This window comes from Haemaphysalis longicornis, unplaced genomic scaffold (assembly GCF_048455015.1).
Source record: "Haemaphysalis longicornis isolate Haplotype H1 unplaced genomic scaffold, Haemaphysalis longicornis Haplotype H1 scaffold_57, whole genome shotgun sequence".
NCBI lineage: Eukaryota > Metazoa > Arthropoda > Arachnida > Ixodida > Ixodidae > Haemaphysalis > Haemaphysalis longicornis.
In genome coordinates, this window is record NW_027526400.1 from 228,377 (window position 1) to 236,562 (window position 8,186).

Consider the following 8,186-nt stretch of genomic DNA (forward strand, 5'->3'; position numbering starts at 1 on the left):
GTTCCCGTTTTGAAACATTTTGCTCAGGTTCGCTAGTAATATGGTCTCGTGTAGTGCCATTTACCAGAGCGTTACATGACTCACACAAAGCGATAGCACATCTCAACTCAGTGCCTCCGATGAAATGCCGCCGCACAGCCGCTGCTTCAGGGCTGGTTTTATACCCCCGGGTTTCCGGCGCAGCCGCGTGCAGTTCAAATCTTCCCAATCAGGACTATCACTGACCGCAGTTTGAACGCGAAGTGATTGCGTCAGCCGAGCCACGTCAGGAAAGGGAAGGCGACTCAGCGGCGCCATCTCCAGGACCTACTCGCTGCGTGTCTTTTTTTTTTGGGCCGGTCGTCCCAGGCATGATTAATTGGTGCGGCCGTCTCGACGGGAAAAAGAAAGTACACTTGGCGGCGCCGTGTGCCGCCAAGTTGCGGCACGTCTTCTGCGGGCTGTTTGACCGAGGCGCGAATCGGGCCCACCGTCCGCGCGTCGCCAGGTGCAGCAAATTTGTGCCGGGCGCTCTGGTTAACCTCACACGCACGCATACAAAAATTAGTGATTAAGGTCATACCCGTGTGGGTTTTGACCGTGCTGTGAACGGAAATAGACGCAACGACGCGTAGCGCCCCTGTCCTGTCCCTTTCTCGCGGCAAGCCCTCCCTCTTTGGCTTTTCGCGCGGTAGCCGGTTTTCATCTTTCTGTTTATCTCTTACTTTGCGGGCTGGCGGCGGTTGCGAGTGGTACGGCTGCGCAATGCGGCAGCGTCTCTTTCCAGCTGGTTTTAAAGACGATAGCCTTTCTTTGGCCACTTGAGCGCGACAATGTTGGCCTGTCAGTCTGTCTGTCTGTGTCCGTCATAAAGATAATTTATTATTTCAACTTAATATCACGCCCCGCTGTATACACGGGAGATACTGCGGTCGCCGTTAAGTAGCTTTATGTACATAATGTGCCCTCTCTAGAACTGGCCAACTGCCCCGCGATTCAGCCGCTCTGCCAAAAGTTGAAATAGTCCTTTATCCCGGCCGCTGGATGAGAGCGCACGCAAGGTGCGGCCTGCCGCGTCGCCCGGAATTCAACGGGCGAGGGCGTGAGTGGCGCTGTTTACGTTTGTCGCCGCTTGACTCCCTCGCGGCGCTAGCGTTCGGGGACTGGTTTCGGGACGGAGCGGGGCGGTCCCCGTAGGCGAGCGCTTGCGCCGACTGAGACACAGCCAGCGCACGGGTTTTAAAGATGTTGTCCTTCCTGGGCTACTCAAGTGCGGAAACTGTCTGTCCGTATGTATGTAAAACTGTCAGTCTGTCGCTCGATTCAGCCACCCGGCCGTGACTGAAGCAGCCAGAAGTTAAAAAAAATTCTTGAATGAGATATAGGCAACACATTTTCAATTTAACAAATCTGAAAAGATGCTCCATATTCGACAACATTGTTAAAAAAGATAATATTCAACAAAAAGATAGTAACCGCCGGTTAGCTTTGTCTGAAAACATCTCACACACAGCATGTATACCGCGTTGCACAGTTTAAAGCCGCAAGTTGATTAGTTACAGTTCAAGCAGCCGGTATTTGGTGGGACTTCATTCGTCCGAAATTCCAAAAATGTCACCTTTTCTCGGGAAACGCGGTGTCGACAAACGGGAGAGTGACGAATATTTGCCGGCGACGGAATAAAGCTTGCCTTGAAGACACTTCTATTGCAAAAACATGTTGGCTTGGCAGAATGCGCACTTCATAAAACGGGGACACGCGATAGGATGGTTGAAAAAGGATTTGAAAAGACTAGACATTTTGCTATGCGTGTCTTTTGATACTCTTACACTGGCTCGATCATGTCTTGCCGCGCATAGAGATTTGGGTTGTTTCATTTTCGCAGGCACGACAACGCCATTAAACACGCTACTGAAAACTTGATTACAGAGGTTGTACAGAAAGAAAAATAAATGCGCCGTGTTGTGTTCAAGAGACAGTGCGTACGGTCCAATCTCCTAGCTGCTAAGCATGTTTTAAACTTTGCGATGAGAACTAGCGCTAGGTACATTTCCTCCGTTATTTCTTCGCCGATTCATACCCATATGCATTTATCCCTGAAGATAACGGCCAGCCTCCTGGAGCAGCACCAATATGTGCTCAAATTAGCGCGCTCTAAAGAGGTTGCGGTAGTTTTGCTCTGTGAACATACAGCGCTTCAATTGGAAATAATTTTCAATTGGAATTAATTTTGAAATAATTTCAGGCAGAAATTGGAATCGCTTTTCATTGAACTGTATATATATATAATGTCAAAATAAAAAGGCCGACATAGCAGTGATAGTAGTATTACTTTTACTTCATAACTAAACACCGTGTAATCAAGTCCTATGTGCCGTGAAATTAATACAAATTGTGGTGTTTTATTTAGTGCACGAGGAAAAACCTACATAAAAGTTGGTTATGTCTTAAACATTGAGAAGTGTTGGCACTCATAAATAACAAGCGCCGTCATAAAAACATTGTTTCTGTTTGTCCGGAATTTTAATATATCCTCTGCAGTCGCAGCTTGCACACAAAACGTAAATCTCTGCTGGGCGTGAGGTCACAAAGCATTCCGGGCGATGTAAAACACAACGACACAGCAATGCGAGACAGAAGGCACACTATCAACGCGTAATATGCTGCTGCTGCGAACGGAATTTACCTTCCATCTTGACCGAATGAAGCTCGGTCACCGCTAATCGTGTTTGTCTTTTAACAGGCGTAAGTGCTGGTAAATGACTTATGTAGAACGTGGAACGCCGATGATAAGCCCACACTTCGAAGTAAGCGGCCCGTAAGCCGGCGTCCCGCGGGCCGCAACCAGTCCCGGAACGGTGGCTCCGCGGTGGCAGTATTTGGCTCTAGGCGCACTCGCGCCGCTTTGGAGGCACGCGGCCGGCCGCACGTCAGTGCGCCTTTCATCCAGCGGCCGTGCCTTGATCGAGAGCTTCATATTGGCAAAATATTCCCTCCCTACTAAAGCTGGTACCTTGCTTCCTATTGATGAGCGTTGTTGAACAAAAATAAAACATTAGGGATATTTGAACCCAAACATAAATACGAAAGTGATATGATATGATACTAATATGTACTAGAGGGAAATCTGTCGCTGCAGTCGCGGGCCGCCGTGGGCGGCGCCATTGCTGCTAGCGACGTTCCTCGCCTATTTGGCTTAGCTACCCATACGGCTTTTTTTGTCTCGAAGCCAAAATCAACGAAAAGAAGTAACATTTTTTTTCTTGTTCATCGTACATTAAGCTTGTAAAAAACTACTGACATTTAGAGGTTCAATTTTATAATAACAAAACAAATTTAAGGAACAATCTACGGTAATATTGTTGCTTTTTTGCAGCCATAGCCAACGTTTCAGCCTGTTCATAAGCCATGCCAAGGACAAGTGGAACGTACCTGCCTGGTACATGACGGAACGCTCGCTGAAGCGCGGCTCTCCTAGACAGTGGCGCCAGATTTCCCTCTAGTATATATTAAAGTATGAAACTCTATGGCCGCAAGTACAATGTTAGAGTCATCTAGCGTACATGAGTGCAACCGGTGCAACTTTTCGATCGCGATTTAAACGGGCCGTGTAGCATCGGCAGTGCGTCGAGCGCAGTCGAGTTTTCATTTCAATCGCGATTGAAAGTGCCCGTGTGGCAGGGGTATTATTTATTTATTTATTTATGATACCCTCCGGGCCAAAGGCATTACAGAGGGGAGTGGTGTGAGAGCAAAGAAATAAAAAACAACAGCAAAAAACCGGCACAAAGACGTTGATACAACATACAATAAAATCATTAACACAATGTAATTAAAAGTTGCAACTGCGACTCATCGAAAACAAACATTAGAAGAACTCCTGATGATACAATATTGTTATAGCTAGAACATTTCGAAACAGTTGGACGTCATTAATGGATGCAGTGTCAAAAGGAAGGCGATTCCAGTCGCGACTTGTCCGGGGCAAGAAGGAATGAAAACAATGCATTGTTTTGCACAGATCAATTCCAACTTTGCGCTCATGGTCAACGCGACGGGATTGATAATGTGGCCTAGGTATAAGCTCGTCACGCAGTACGGGGTGGTGATACAGCTTATGGAAAATAGTTAGTCGCGAAATTTGACGCCTAGTGGAGAGAGATGGGAGGGCTAAATCAGATTTCATTCTATACTCGGTTACAACTTAAGAACGGCACCGGAGTTGCTGCTGTGCCTCATCACCGCAGCCGGATGTCACTCCGCGCAGCACAAGTAGCGCGTTACTGGGAATATTTTGAACATGGCACGAGCCGTTTTTGTATCTTGTTGGACCTAATATGCTCATAAACTACTGCAGCGACGGCAAACAAACTACGTGAGAAAAGGCAGACGATATCACGCATTCGTGGCAGTCTCCTTTCAAAACGAGCGCGCCCGTTGACATCCGGGTCCGTCGCTTATATATTAGGCGGAGTGATACCGTACATTACCGGCTGGTGCCGTTCTTAACTTGTTCGCGAGTATAGTAATGCTCGCGGTTCGATGGAAGTTGACTAGCACAAATCTAACAGAAGTATTTTGAACAAGTTCTAGTGCAGTTATAAGTTTTCCGTGACATGGGTCCCATACTCAGCATGCGTATTCCAGTTTCGAACGAACTAATGTTTTGTAAAGCAATAATTTGAGTGATGGAGGAGCTGTAAAGAAGTTGCGGCGCAAGTAACCCAACATGCGGTTAGCCTGGTTAAGCACTTCATAGTCCAGGCACAAACCAGTGTCCAAAGACACCACAGTTCCCACACCATTGTGGCTTTTGTGGCCTCTCTTTTGCGCTGTGCCGTCAAACATGACTGGCACGTCACTATTACCAGCCGCCTCTTTGGTCACGCTGCGTGCCCTTTGCATGTTTTCGCCGGCAGCCTTCACCGCAGCACTGTGAATCTTTTTGCCGATCGCATGGAAGGTCTTATGGTGCATAGGGTTTGGCAATCCGACTAGTGCACAAAATCGTGAAAGTTGCTCATGCCCGATGCCGACGGCACGCGCTGCAAGCACCACTTTCAGGTTCACGGCAAAGGCGTCAAGCGAACTCCCGCTGTAGTAGTTTCTGCTTGCACCGCGGCCGCCATCTGACGTGCCCCGCTTCGACGAGTACGCGGACGAAAGGATGCTCTCCGAGCACTCCGCATTCTCGCAGTGCAGCTCCAGAAACTCAGAAAGGCCTTTCCGCTTTTATGCAGAAATGCATTAGAGCCGGGAGTTGTCTTGCGTCCCTTGGCCGGCGTCCGCAGCGCGTCTGATGATGATTGTGGCATGATGCCCCTAGGGATTGGACAACCAAACAATCCATCACGAGATAGCTTCGCGTTAAACCACCATCGTCATCTTCCCGTAGGGGAACCGCTCAAGGAGGAGAAGACAAAGCTGCGAAGAGGAGGGCTGCGTGAGTTTTGGCTACCGTTATCCTCCTCGGCCGGCGCATCTTCCCGACCTGAACCCTGTCGAAGAGCGGCTCATCGCGCCTCGACTCCCCTTCATGAGCATCAGGCGGCAGACTCGAGGCAACGGGCAGTTTGGAATCAAGGGACAGGCGGTGAACGTGCCCATCGACGTATCGAAGGTTGTGCGGTGCCTTCCTCGCATGGTACCCGAGGACGTTGCGTTCGACGTTCACATCAAGCGGAGGCTGATGAGTCCGGCAACGTACAAGCGCGGGTTGGTGAAGCGCGGCAACATCCTGGCTTGGCTCAAGCACCTGGAACACACCCCGCTGTATCGCGCCATCAACGTTCGGGTCGATTGGAGTCGGCTCGATCACTTCGATGACGGCGGCGAACGAGAGGAACCGCAGGAAGACGACGTCGATGATGCTGACGGTGAGTTCGAAACGATTCCCGACGACTTTGACGTGAACGATCCTCTGCAGTTGGCGGTTGTGCTCAACGCGGTCTCGAAGACGCTTCTCTATAACGAAGCAATGAATTTCTGCATCCTCACAATTCCCCTCGGGGAGGTGCGGGGGAATTTTTTTTATTCGGGGCCCGAACTACGAGTTTCCCCTCGTGACAAACGGGGCACGCCGCGGCTGCGACGACGGCCGTCAGTGCACCCAACTCGCACAGCACTACGCTTTCGGCACGATCGGCATTCGGCCCGACGTCGTTTTCGAACGCCGCGATCTTTTTCTGTGATGCGCTCACAAAATTCACTGCGGCGTTGATCTCGTCGTCGCTGTTGCCGTGGTCGACGTTGCCGTGGTCGATGTTAGGCCTAGCGGCCGCTGCCGCGTCGGGGACATTTTTGTCGGCGGTGACTTTCTTGTACGTCCTCCGCCGCTTCCCTCTGAACTTGTTCTTACTTGTGTATTTCTGGTGGTCGGCAACGGCCTTTTTCGGGCTTGCCATCGCACGAAAACAGGGAAAAATAACTCCGGAAAACAGTGAAGCGAACTACGGCAACAAAACACCCGCGCTGTCAGCCAATGGTGGCCCCGCGTCAGTGGCGCGTAGTTTGAAACGGCGGAAAAAGACTTTTTGTTGCTTTTTTTTTAGATTTTTCTTGAACATACGAAACTTCAAAAACAGGGATCGTGGAGAGTAAGGACAACTCTACACGAGCCAGCGGCCGCAATATGGCGGACAGCTCTCTTCGCGGCCCCACGAGTATAGAAGGCCACCATACCACGAGCACGCGAACGGCACCAAGTTTTGCATAAATTTCCTGATGCCGCGCGTCACTGCCGCTCACTCAGACGCGTTTTTCACCGACTTCTGAGGCTAATTTCGATGTGATATTTTCAGATGTCAAAATATAATGTATAAAGATGATAAAGCAACAAAAAACAGAAAGTGAAATAAGTGAAGCGTCTTTAGAAGTGCACTCTTGTGGTTAATGCGTTTTGCTGCTGAGCCCAGGGATGCGGGTTCGATTCCCAGGCGCAGCGGCGCTTTTCTTATGGATGCGAAAACGCCCGTGCGTTCGAGACTTCGGCGCATGATAAAGATCCTCAGGTGGTCAAAATGAATCCGGAGCCCTCCACTACGGCGCATCTCATCGCCTGTGAGGCGTCGGCGCGTTAAACCTCATAATCAATCAATCAGTGCGTTGTGCGTCCGCAATTGTAGGGACCCAGCGCCTGCGCATTCCGTGTCCTGTGCGTGCACGGTGATGTCGGTGCACTTAGTGGGCACCGAACACGTACGTGTAGTGCGGATGGATCCCTTAACATGCGCACAGCTACAGTGAACAGAATATTTCTGTTCCCTGTACGCACGGCTACCTAGTTTTGCATAAAGTGGCTCTCATTCACCCTCACCGTTACGTTCGCGTACTTCCTGGAAGATGGACATCTCAGAACTGCTTGCATTTTGTTCAGACTTCTAACTTAAAGGTGTTGTGCCACCAAATTTTTTGCTTGTGCATTCTTTGTTACAAACGTTTTTATTTCGTTAGAAAGCACGATACATGCTCTCACATGCACATATTCTGAGTAAAAAATTTATTATCGCACGATTCATGTGAACAGGATTCCGTTTCTGGGCGCCGATTCAAGTAGTGACGTCACAGTGTTGCGCGGACGCTCTGCCACGTGTCTACCATGCGGCGCTGCGGTACGCTGCGACTTCACTGCGGCGTCTGCTCCCGCACACACGTGCTTCACCACGGAAGTAAACAAGCCGACTCGTCATGTCAAGCCGCGACAGCTCCGACACACTCTTTGTCTGCATCCTCGGATGCAGACAAATGAAAATCATGGATATGCAAACCATGGAAATGCAATTAGATATGTAAACCATGGCCCTTAAAAATAAAAACGCTAAACTGCCCCGCCGCGAATTGAACCCTCAACGTTCACCGAGCGGGCGCGGCGGCGCGAGACCACTGAGCCACAGCACAAATGATTTCACACTGCAAAATAGCCGGTGTACCATATAGAGGCCCATCCTTGGAGTCGTACGTCGGTGTTTACTAGCTAGTTTACAGAATTCCTGGCTTGTAAACTCAAATTTCTTAAATAGCGCTTGCGCAGCAAGGTTCCGCGAAGCCCCCGCAATAGCTTATCGCCATCAACTCTGCTCCTTCGTGAAAGCGCTCGGAAAAATAAGTGTGCCCAGCTGCGACTGCGATTTTGCACTGTAGGGATAGTGCTTGCCGTACTTTGGTTGTACGTTTTAGGTTAAAAACCTTTGCCGATACTGATCTCTTAT